Source organism: Aptenodytes patagonicus, chromosome 1, assembly GCF_965638725.1.
Source record: "Aptenodytes patagonicus chromosome 1, bAptPat1.pri.cur, whole genome shotgun sequence".
NCBI classification, from domain to species: Eukaryota; Metazoa; Chordata; class Aves; order Sphenisciformes; family Spheniscidae; genus Aptenodytes; species Aptenodytes patagonicus.
In genome coordinates this window covers 108,131,666-108,144,590 of record NC_134949.1, presented here as the reverse complement: position 1 = coordinate 108,144,590, position 12,925 = coordinate 108,131,666, and positions in this window count along the sequence as shown.

Here is a 12,925-nt window from a genome sequence, read left to right as displayed (position 1 = left end):
GCTTCATCTCCCTCACAAAACATATCCCAGTAGTATTAGGCCTGTAAGGAAAAGCAGACATCTCCTGGTTACTGTTAGATCTTCATTGCTTCGTACAGGAAGAGCCTGTTTATAGCCTGGAGCCTGCGAAGACTTCGGGAATTTGAAATGCTTTCTCCTTCCATTTTGAGGGCAAGCAGCTGAAGAGACCAGGATTCCTGCCTCCCCTCACAAATATCTTGGCCTTCCAGATATCGACCTTACCTTTAGATCCTGCAGCTCAGCAAATGTGCTATCATATATCCCAGTGTTTACCCAGCCTATGCAATCTGATAGGCCACCTATATTGAAGACGATGATTAATGTCTAAGAACGGATGGGAGGTGACCTTCCACACAGCCATGATATATTTTTGGAAGGGCAAGGCAAAGTCAGAAGGGCTAACTAAACTCTTTGATCATTTAAGCTTCTGGTTACCAAATAACCATCAGTATCCTGTCCATAAACCCATTTATTCCTAGTAATATGAGTCCCCATCCCCACTTCTGCAACATAAGCATCTACTCCTAAGCTACGTCTTTCCTTCCAGCTATACCATCATCCCTCAGCGGTCCCAGTAACCCATTCCCTAAGTGCTCTCCTTCTTCTGATTGATGACACATCACACGTCTTTCTTACTGCACCCTTCTCTCACCTTCCACAGCACCCCAATCACTTGACACGAGCAAGCAGTAGGCCACAGTTTGAAAACTGCTACTTCTAAGCCCACCACAAAAAAAATTGTAAGAGAATCTACTTAATTCATGCATTTCTCATAGCTTCTCTCATTCCCCTGTCAGTTTTTACATTCACATCTGCCGCTAACTAGCCTCATTTTTAGCAAAGCACAGCAGGAGCTAAAGAAATCTAAGTCTGGTAGAGTTATAATATCAGCAGTACTCCCCCACTTCCACTATCTCCATGTCCTGCTTTTTATTTTCTCTATTCCCTTTTTTTTCTCCTCCTTTCTTTTTTGCTGGCATGGTGAACTGTTACACTAGGTCTGCAGCAAACATGACCTGGTTAGTGCTGAGCGCAGGAGCAGTTCAGCTAGTTCACATCCCCTCATGGCTGCACATGGATGAAGAGTGGAGGCAGCTGGTGTTGAGTGCCTCAGAAGAGCACCAGCAAATACCAGCACCCTTAAGGGACGCCACATAGGATGCCCATGGGAAAACGCTGTCCAAGGGCATGATTTAAGAAGGACATGCATATCTCACACCTATCTGTAGCAGGGGTATCCAGCTCAAAACATGACTCACCACCTTGCTGTCTTTCCTGGTCTAAGTACATAATGCAGGGGGTTTTGTCAAAAAGCAATCCAGAAAAACAAAAAGACAGTAAGCCAGGCTGGTGGTGACGTGGCCCAGTAGGCCACTAATTAGGACATTTTACTAGAATGGGGAAAAAATAAGAAAGAATCATAGAATCGTTTAGGTTGGAAAAGACCTCTAAGATCATCAAGTCCAACCGTAAACCTAACACTGCCAAGTCCACCACTAAACCATGTCCCTAAGTACCACATCTACACGTCTTTTAAATACCTTCAGGGATGGTGACTCAACCACTTCCCTGGGCAGCCTGTTCCAGTGCTTGACAGCCCTTTGAGTAAAGAAATTGTTCCTAACGCCCTATCTAAACCTCCCCTGGCGCAACTTGAGGCCATTTCCTCTTGTCCTATCGCTTGGTACTTGGGAGAAGAGACCAACACCCACCTCGCTACAACCTCCTTTCAGGTAGTTGTAGAGAGCGATGAGGTCTCCCCTCAGCCTCCTCTTCTCCAGGCTAAACAACCCCAGTTCCCTCAGCCGCTCCTCATAAGACTTGTTCTCCAGACCCTTCACCAGCTTCGTTGCTCTTCTCTGGACACACTCCAGCACCTCAATGTCCTTCTTGTAGTGAGGAGCCCAAAACTGAACGCAGTATTCGAGGTGCGGCCTCATCAGTGCCGAGTACAGGGGCACCATCACTTCCCTGCTCCTGCTGGCCACACTATTTCTGATACAGGCCAGGATGCCATTGGCCTTGTTGGCCGCCTGGGCACACTGCCGGCTCATGTTCAGCCGGCTGTCAACCAACACCCCCAGGTCCTTTTCCAACAGGCAGCTTTCCAGCCACTCTTCCCCAAGCCTGTAGCGCTGCATGGGGTTGTTGTGGCCCAAGTGCAGGACCCGGCACTTGGCCTTGTTGAACCTCATACAGTTGGCCTCGGCCCATCGATCCAGCCTGTCCAGGTCCCTCTGCAGAGCCTTCCTACCCTCCAGCAGAGCAACACTCCTGCCCAACTTGGTGTCATCTGCAAACTTACTGAGGGTGCACTCGATCCCCTCATCCAGATCATCGATAAAGATATTGAACAAGACCGGCCCCAAAACTGAGCCCTGGGGAACACTGCTCGTGACCGGCCGCCAACTCGATCTAACTCCATTCACAACTCTCTGGGCCCGGCCGTCCAGCCAGTTTTTTTACCCAGCGCAGAGTACACCTGTCTAAGCCGTGAGCCGCCAGCTTCTCGAGGAGAATGCTGTGGGAAACAGTGTCAAAATCTAGGTAGACCACATCCACAGCCTTTCCCCCATCCACTAAGCGGGTCACCTTGTCATAGAAGAAGATCAGGTTGGTCAAGCAGGACCTGCCTTTCATAAACCCGTGCTGGCTGGGCCTGATCAGTTGGTTGTCCTGTACGTGCCATGTGATGGCACTCAAGATGATCTGCTCCATAACCTTCCCCAGCACCGAGGTCAGGCTGACAGGCCTGTAGTTCCCCGGATCCTCCTTCCATCCCTTCTTGTAGATGGGCGTCACGTTTGCTAACTTCCTGCTAACTTCCCCTTCCACTGGGACCTCCCCAGCCAGGACTGCTAGCAAATGATTGAAAGTGGCTTGGTGAGCACTTCTGCCAGCTCCCTCAGTACCCTTGGCTGGATCCCATCCGGCCCCATAGACTTGTGTGTGTCTAAGTGGTGTAGCAGGTCACTAACCATTTCCCCTTGGATTATGGGGGCTTCATTCTGCTCCCCATCCCTGTCTTCCAGCTCAGGGGGCTGGGTACCCGGAGAACAACTGGTCTTACTATTAAAGACTGAGGCAAAGCAGGCATTAAGTACCTCAGCCTTTTCCTCATCCTTTGTCAAGTTCAACACTTTCTCCATTTGACCTCAAGTGTCTCGGGCAAATGGTTCTGCCCTTCAGGCTGGAGCACGTTCTAGGATGAAATTCATCCAACTCTGACAAGGAAGCTCCTTAAAATTTCAAAGAACAATAACCAGACAGCTAGATAAAGTTCAAATGTAAATTGGACAGAAACAAGAGAAAGAGAGCAGAGGGGGAGAACAGTTCAAAAGCACAGGAAAGATCAAAGCTGGTGGGGAAAAAAAAAAGACTCCTAAAGGTGGCTGGGGCAACACTAGATAGTCCTGTGATAAACAACGGGTTTATGATATTGAAAATAAACTTCAAGGTATCCAAGCAAGTATTGGTGAGGAAGAACTTGGCAAAGATAATGTGAATACAGGGAATGCAGAAGGAGTTTGTTCCATTCTGCAAGTTTGCAGCATGTGGAAGTGATTACAGGGATGATTACAAGACTAGTGCTATATAAAAGATACAGGATAATAACATTCAATGAATAACACAGTACAGAGTAGAGCTGTAGCCCAAGAAGAAAAAAAACATGCTTAGAGCTGCATAAGCCTATTTTCTGAATAAGATGGAAAAGTAAAACAGCAAGTCAAATCGAAACTTTCCATTGTTTTCACTGGAAGTTTCTGTTGTTAATGATAATTCCTTCCTCTAAAGAATTCCCTTGTTTCACCTTTCATCATTTAAAAGAGTTGGACCAGTGAAGCTGAAATCAAATCTTCAGCCATGAAAAAAGTGAAAGACTTTAGCCCCAAGTTCTTTGATAAAATCTTCAGATGTTTTTCTCCAGCAAGGAATTTTAGCATCATGACTTTTCTCACCAATTCAGGAAGAAGGACATTAAGTCTAGGATCCTTAGATCCTAGAAAGAAAAAAATTACATTCTTAAACATCCAGATTTCTCACTCAGAAGGAAAATTCTTCTTTCCAGCCAGTTTCATGACAGGTTTCATTGTTCTCCTCTAGTGGCAAGATACTGTACACCAGTTTGGCACCAGTTACAGGTTCCAAAAATGACATACCTGCTCAGTAGTTGTTTATCGTTTTATATTCAGGGGTCCTTAGTTCAAACCCATAAAGGGGACTCTCCCAAGTGTATTACTGCAAGTTGCTTGCCTGTAAAAAAAAAAAAAATTAAAAATAGCTTCAAAAATTGCCATGGGCCTACAGGTAGCAGTTACATGTCAAAAAATAATACCCTCTTTTAGTGATAACTAAGATTTGTACAAGAACTACTTCGGTGCTTAATACCCCAAGAGAGAGAAATAAGTTAGTTCTGGAAAAAGAGACAACAAAAACCCCTGCACATTCCTTCCCATTATCATAACTCTATTGTTTATAGCTCTAGGTACTAACATACTGCAATCACTTCACATGGCTTGCATTTCCGACTCCGCTAGGTACTGAAAAGTAACAGCTATCCCAACTTCTGTAAACCCCTCTTCTAACACAAAATTCATGTGCTGCCGTGCCAATCAGGCACACCTGCTGCTCCATAAACCTCGGAGGTTATTCCGCCCTCGCCTTGTCTCAGATTAGGGCCATTTCTTTGTTACCTTGCTCTGGACTGGAGTCCCACACTGGTTGCTGGCTGCAGGCGATTCAGCCTCCCATGCTCTGCAACGTTTTCTGCAGAGCTGCTCAGGAGATTACACCAGCAATGGCATTTTATCAGTGCTGCTACGAGGTGAGCGCAGACACGATAAGGAAGCGTTAAAAGTCAACGAGGTGCCATTGACAAGGATTGAAGCTGGGCTCGCGCTTCCCCACCGATCATGTGTGCGCTGACGCTGTGCAGTCCAGTCGCCTTCTCACCAGCTGCTGCTTTGGCAGGCGGCACCTTTCACCCTCTCTTTTCGGTACGCAGCCTCCTGTCTAGCCAGCCAGCTCATCTCCACTGGAAGCTGTCACAGCATCAGGCCTGCAGGGAGCAAATCTTTTCTTATGAAACCCCCGCGGGTTCCCTCGTGAGCATTAAAGAGACTTTTCATTGCTCAAACACGCTGACAGAGGGGTAGCCTGGTTGCTTTAGTTTCTCCCCACCATTCCCTCCCAGAGAGGAAAGATCTGCTCCCTGAAGTGACTGCTTTCCCAGGCAAGCGTTCACACATGCTGCCTGGAGCGGAGCAGAGCCGAGCCTCCAGCAGCATACCTGGCATACACCCCACAGAGATTAGCCCCCTGCACAGGCAAGCCCCAAGGCTTGGGAAACCTGCTGTGACTAACAGCTTGATTAGGACCTAAGTCTTCTTCCACCAAGTTTTCAGGGGCAGAGCGAAGAAGCTCATAAGAAATTTCTTTCTTTTGTGCAACCACAGTTCCTGAGCTGGAACCACACAAGCAGGCAGCAAGCCGTAGGCTTAACCACACCACAGGGCAATACATGCTGTTAGATCCAAAACATCCTGGCTCCATCCTTGCCACAGTGACCATTAACTCCGCATAGCAACAGCAGAGATGTGGCCACAGACTGATCAGAGTGTTTCAAAACAACCTGAAACTCAGGAATCCCTTCCACAACCTACATAGCAAGGATCCACACACATACCAAGGACACCAAGATGCCTGAGCTACCACAGCTGAGGTCCAGTAGCTCAAGCAACACTGCTCTGGAGAGCAACCAACTCACAGAAGCGCCACTAACAGGTCTGGCACACAGCAAACCCCCACAACCATTGCAATGAGCTAAAGGACTTATATTATATTCCTATGAGGCAGGTGTGGTTGTCACAACCGCCCCCTTCCCAGCTGGTGCCAATGAAGTCCTTACCAGCAGCCTCAGTGCAGAAGCCCAGGTCTGAAAGAAATTCTCAGTTCACCTCCAGCAATGCCCTGCCTGTGCAAAGTTGAGACGCACCGAGCAGTTAACTAGGCAAGCTGTATCTTGCCGGTCCTCTGGCACCCTGAATTTACATTCACAGAGAGACAAGAGAGCGCTGCTTCTTCTTGGTGTGTGTTTGCTGGAAAACACCTTCTGAGATATCCATGCTTTCTGTTTCCTAGTCTTCATAAAGACACTAGGGGCAAGAAGAGTCTCTCCCTACTCCTTGAGGTTCGATACAAACACGCATCCCACCATGCAAGCGGTAGGCAGCACAGGCAGAGGCCCCTGCTCACTCCCAGGAGAGCAGGCACATAGGTGTTAGTGCTGAGAGCACGGTGTCGGGGCCAGCCCTTACCACGCCATACCATGCTTGCGTTGGCAGGCACCGCTTCCCGTGCTGTGCAAAACAGATCTGAGGCTCCCAGGAGACCTAAAGACTTGGGAATATCATTAAAGGGGGATGTTTCTTTCCCCAGAAGAAACAGATTTCCAGTACAGGAGCTCCACCTAAGGTCACTTAGCTGTGGATGTTGCCCTGTTTATATTTGCACGGGGGAAGAGGCCATGACAGTATCTGCAATGTGTATCACTGTAGGGATATCTGAAAGCAACAGTCATAGGCTATGCGCAGTAAAGACCCCACTCAAATACCTAGTAGATGCTATTTCAGCTTAATCTGAAATGATTTCTCCATTGTCTGTAGTTTCTATTTCTCCCTCCGCCCCCACCCCTCAGGACAAAGGCTTTGTCTGAAGACAGGACTGTGCCTCTGCCAAGTACCACACTGGGAACCTCAGGGGTTTGTCCTGCTTTGGATTCATTTCTTTTACATTATTTTTTAAACACACCCCTGCCCCCAACAGGGTAAAAATGCAATCCCTGAACCAAAAGATGCCGGAGAACGATGGGCAGGTATACTGGTATACGTGGGGAGGGACAGACAGAAACCAGGCGGCCCTTCATTCCAGCACCTCCTCAGTGGCTCCAAGCAGCCACAGCTGCTCCAGCCTGCAGTGTGGGCAGCTGCCAGGTTCCCCAGTGCCCTCTCCATGAGGGATGCAAACGCTGGGCCCTCCGTCATCTCCGTCTCTGGATGCAAGCAGGCCTGCAGGAGCGAGCAGAGCAGCCCTCCCCATGCGACCCTGCTGCCAGCCAGGCTTCCACCATTGCCTGATGATGCTCCATGGCCTGTGAAATGAGCCTTTGATGCTAGAAATACAGAATTCTTCCAGAACTTCAGCAGGTTTGGAAAAGAAAGGAAAAAAAATCTGATGAAAAAAAAAATATTGAGAACAGTTTCCTTTGCCCAATGTCTTCCTCCGGTAACAGTGGGCCCTGCGGCTGGGCTGGCTGTCCCCTTGCCAGGTTTTCAGGCCTCGGCAGCGGTTGCATGGTGTGTGTCCCCCAGGCAGCCAGGTCTGACAGCCCCCAACGCCTGCTGCTAGGGGGCATGGCTGTCCTCTCCCTGTCTCCCAGCAGGCACCCTCAGCTCCAGATTCCTCTACGTCACCAGTCCTCAAGCGTTTTAGTTGGGCACCTAGCAAGCTCCTGAGAACGCACTGCCTTGCAGGTTTTGCCTGGAGCAGAAGCACCTCATGGATGGTCGTTCAATGTCTGCTCTCAGCCCCAGGCAAGAGCATCAGGTTTGCTGGTCTGGCAGGCTTCCCCCAGCATTTTCACAAGCAGTTGCCTTACCTTGTTTGAGCTTCAGGGAGTTCAGTTTGGGGTGAAGGGTAGGTCAGCTCTTATCTCATATCTACACGCGCAAATGTAACCCTTACCAGTTCCCTCTCCAGCCCCCAGAGTTCCTGCCGGGAACACAGCGAGGACCACGCTTTCCCCCTCTACTGGGGCCTTTTAGCAGGAGACAAGCTGTGCCAAAGAGCCACAAAGATTTCCTAGGGACCCCCCAGCTTTAAGGAAAATCCTGGGGGCACCTATGACCTTTCTTCTCTGCAGCCTTTGACGCAGGGCTCATAGCTAGGGGAAGGAGCAGAGCCACAGCCCCCGCCTAGTCCAGGCTGGTGAGAGCAGCCCCAGGATGATGCTCAGGGATGACAGGAGCTGAATGAAACCCCCACACAGGACCCTGCAGGCCCTGTGAGATTCAGAGGTTACGGAAAGCCACCCTGACCCCCTTCTCCTTCTGGAAAATGTTTTTAGTGCAGCCGAGGTGGATTTAAGAGCTTGAGTTATGGGATCTTGCAGATTGTTTAAGCAAATACTGCTTTTGTTAATTTTCCAAAGGTCTGTTCACACACAGACCGTCCTAGCATCCTGCCAGGGCTCTAAATATTCATCTATGGAGAAATTTTCTGGGAACCTGTGCCTGCATCCTTGCCTTGCCTTCTGACCATTTTAAGACCGATCACATAAATATGAGCCTATGTGGAAATGTAGGGGTCAAAGATTGCGTTCTCCAAACCCTCGCAGATGTATGTGACTTAGGGAGCCCTGCTCAGACCATCACCACCACCTTGTCCTAACCACAGCACGTCACACTCAGCTTGATGTCCAGACTAGCGAATCGTATCTATATCCCTCACAGGCGGAGGCTACCACAGGACAAAGGCACCAAAACTGAGTGGGGGTGGGTGGGAAGGGAATAGTGGAGCAGGCAGAGACAGTTGGTCCTGTGTGTTTTCTTTCCTTAAAGATAAAAATTTACCCCAGTCAAATGAAAAATCAGGAACAATGCAGGAGTTTTAAAGAGGCCCAAGCTGCCACCTGACTCAGCGTCTAGGCAGGATATCGATTAGAGAGGCTATTCTTTATTCCTCTGCTATTGTTTAAGACTGGACTCCCTCATGACAGCAACAGGCGTGGGAACACAGCAGCTTTGGTGTTAAAAAGTGCTTTTATCACTGAGCTGAGTAGAGGGGTCTCTGGGAACCAGAGATGGTGTGTCTGATAGTCAAAGAAAGGCATTCAAACTGAGAGCCTTATTCTGAGCTCTCGTCGGCCCTGCTAACAACTCTGAAGCACACCAACGCGATGCAGCACATCCCCAGCCCAGCATTTCTTCTGAGTTGTGTTCAGGCTCCAGTGAGTTCAGAGGGGTGCAGAAAGAAAACAACTCTGCTGAAAGTTCTTTGACTTTCCCTTGAGCCCCAGTACCTGCTGCGACGGCAGCTCCTGTAGACATACCCACCCTGGTTTTAAGCAAGCCAGACTGGGTTCTGTAAATGGTGTGGCACAGCATGGAGAATAGGCTCGCCACCCATGTCCTTATCCCTCCTCTTGAGCTGGTTTTGCTAGCCAGGTTGGGCTCCAGCCTGCAATGGCTGCCACAATAATGTCAGTAGGCAAGGGCATCTCCTCCTTACTCAACAGACGCAAACTGTAGGTGGCATGCATTGTTGCCACTTAAACTACCCGAGTGCCTGCAGCCGACCAACAAGCCACCACAAGTCCCTGCCAAATGAACTGACGGACAGTTATAGAGTTTCCTGGTAGTTCCAGGCAGGAATAAAGCAAAATCCTTGGTTTCCTGGTAATTCTCAACGCACTAAAAAGCAACACGCTTCAGTACCTGAACACAACTGATTTGACTGAGTAGGGGGCAAACAGTGACCACTAACCAGGTTTTCAGCCAAAATATTTCTGGCTCCCCTCAGGGCTGTACAGCTGGCTCCTGCTTTTATATTTTCTGTAGGTTTGTTCTTCATTTGCAACAGAATCTCATATGTAACCACCTTATATGTACATATGGGGGTCTTTGTTTTCACCTACCCTTAAGATAAAATAAAAAATGAAACTCCTTCAGGCACTGACTGGACAAACATCAACATATAAGTTCACTTCAAAGACACCCCAAATGAAAGCGCACAATGCACTGCTGGGTGGATCTCCAGACATAGGGCATGCTCTCTGTAGACACTAAATATTTATTCCAGCATCTAGAAACACTCTGCAACATTGCTTCACGTGTCTGTGTAAGAATGTGCAGTTTGGTAATAGTGTGACTTCACCAACTTTTTCTGCAGGCTTTCATGCTTCAGTTTCATTCTTTCCATGCATTTTTCACCTTCCCAAAGTTTTAAACCAGTCAGGAGTCAGCCAAGATTCTCCTCCTCCGGTCTGTGACAAACAGACAACCAAGCTAAACTTAAACTTTTTTTAATAGGTGATAGCCCCCCTTCTACAAGAACCACGTTAGCACACAAACACTGTTTTTCAAAGGTGATGGACATCCTCTGATGTTATCTCAGGACTGGTTATTTATACTGCCTCCATGCCAGCTTGTACTCAGTGCCTAGCACAGAGCAAGCCACGCACCAGACTGGGAAGCTGAAACACAGAGCCTGGCTCACTCTGCCCATACCGGCACCATAGACGTGACAGGCTGGAGCCACTTGGCTCTATGAAAACAAACCCTGCTCTAGCACTAACCTGCACATCAATCCAAAGATAAGCAAAGTAGCTGCTGCATCACCTCATGAGCTTAGAGAAGATGTCAGTTATGTCCTTATCCACATATCTGGGCAGTCAGGAGTTGAGGAATCCATCATCTGACCCATTACTCCACAGTCCAAAAAGCAATCCAATAAATGCGGCACATTCCGATTTAAAGAACAGCTCCTATCTCCTTGAGCTGGGTGGCATGGTCATATTTTCACTGCTTACTTTCTGACCTTCTTCCTCTTCCAAACCTAGCTTGCTCTCAGACAGTGAAGGTGCATCTATAACTCACAAACTAACAGGACCAAGGCACAGGTTCCAATACAATCCTGCTATCATCAGCACTGTTGAACGGTCAGCATGCTCCCTGGCAATTTCGCTCCAAGCCAATGATGCTCTCCCAGGATGGTTCGGGTGCTGGTCTGACTAATAACAGCTCCCACAAGGCAGCATGGACAAAAGCGCCCTGTTTGGGGTCTGAGGCGGGGCAAGGAGAGCCAAACGGACATAAGCTATGCCATGTCATTTGCTCTCAAGACCAGCAGAGCAGTCTCTCATCAATATTAAGACATCGTCTTTTTGGCCCATGTTGATCAAACCCCAGAACCTCTGCCGGCAGCAAGAAGCCCCATGTTTGGGTGATCGTGCCTCTCTTGCCAGGGAGCTGGCCACAAGAATTCTTCCTACAACTTTTTCCATGAGGGGTTAAGTTTACTCAGGAGCCTGGAGTACTTAAAGATGGATGTGCTTCCTCTGCCAATGCAGTGGCTCGTACTCCTCCTGTGAATTTCACCTGCTACCACACTGCTTTGTCTCCTGGAAATTTTGGATTACTCCATCTCATGAGTCCAGGCTACAGGCCCCACAGGACTCAGGGCATGGTGTCTCACAGAGCAGGAGCGGTGGCTCTTCAGAAATGCCTCAGAAATCCCCTGGCACATGAAAAGAAAGATGTCAATCCATGAACCACTTCAACAATTGTTCCCTAACTGGAACGGAAACTCAGAGGCAAGGATAGTCTATGTGAAACCTGGGGACAAAGTATCCTCTGCCAGGGGAGTCCCAATCATGGCACAATCTTCCAGAAGGAAGCAAACAAATCCAGAATGCAGGTATCCATTTTTTAGGAGTCTTTCTTGTTGAGAAAAGCCTGCCATGAAAATAAGTCTTAATACGCTTTTCTAACAAGGAAAACTCAAGCAACCAAAACAAAAAAGCTACTCTGACAGAGCTGCACCTAGAAAAGAAAATAACATGTATTTTTAAACATAGAAGTCTCTTCCTCGGTGAGTAATCTGACCCCACAAATTAGGAATGTTATGGATGCCATGGGACATATGTGCTGATGTATAATGTTGCTCACCAGATACATACATAGGTAGATAGATATATTTGTGCTAGTTGTGAATTTGGTCATGTTCTTGTCCCTATCCAGGTCACTACCATATATTTTAAACCGCATCTGTGCTACAATATGCTTTGGGACATGTCCTTTATTAATTTTTTTCTGTGTTAGACTGGTAAATTACTTCAATGATTTCCTTCTTTTTACTTGTTCATGATCTATAACAAAGCTTCCTCCTCAAACCAAGGCCACTTGGCCTCCTAAATAGCTTCATCTGAGGAATTTTTGAAAAATAAGATGAATAATTTCTTTTACTACTTTTCTTGATATGCTGAAGAAATCCTGTACACTGATATGATTTACCTGTACAGAAGCTGCTGCACTGATCTCAACCTGCTACAGACCATCTGCTCCCAGCAACTTATAATCATAGCGTAATTCAGGTGGGAAGGGACCTCAGGAGGTTTGAACTTCTTGTTCTTTAACTTCATCAGCTGAGACCAGCCTTCCTTTTGGACACCAGTTGCCCCAGCAGTTCATCTTTACTACCAGTACTAGAAAAACTAGGAGTCTAGCCTGGATTCTGGCAAAGCTGAGGAGTGGTATAACTCAGAGGGCAGCCTATTATCAGATACAGCAATTTGGAGGCCGCTCTATGTAACGCAAGAAGCCTCAAACAGTCCCAGAGCTCAGAGGGCTTTAAGATGGCGTAAGGTACACAAGTGGTGGGTTTTCTCTGCTGTGTCCCTGTTCTCCCTCACTGCAGCTTACAACCCAGTCCAGAATGAGTTCCTCCACATTAACCACACTTACTATGTCACCACCCATTCCAACAACTGGAAATGCAGCAGGGCATTTCTGACCATCACCAGCTGGGTTCAGCAACTTGGACAGGAGGTAACAGCAGAAGATTAAAGGAAGCAGGAGGCCCAAAAATTTTCATCTTTGGAGATCTCTGGCCATTACCAAGGCCAGATAATATTAACGTTGGCATCACGGTAAGTTTCTTCAGCTCCATCTTCTTCCTTTTTCATAGCTGAACCATCTCACAGCTTTGTTGCACTTGGAAACAAAATGTGAGTTCCCATCCAGTTCAGCACCAAGCAGATTGCCTGCACAAAGCCAGACAGATACCACTCCACAGATCACCATTGACCTCTGTGTGGATTCCTGTAATGCTGGTCTATTTGCTTACA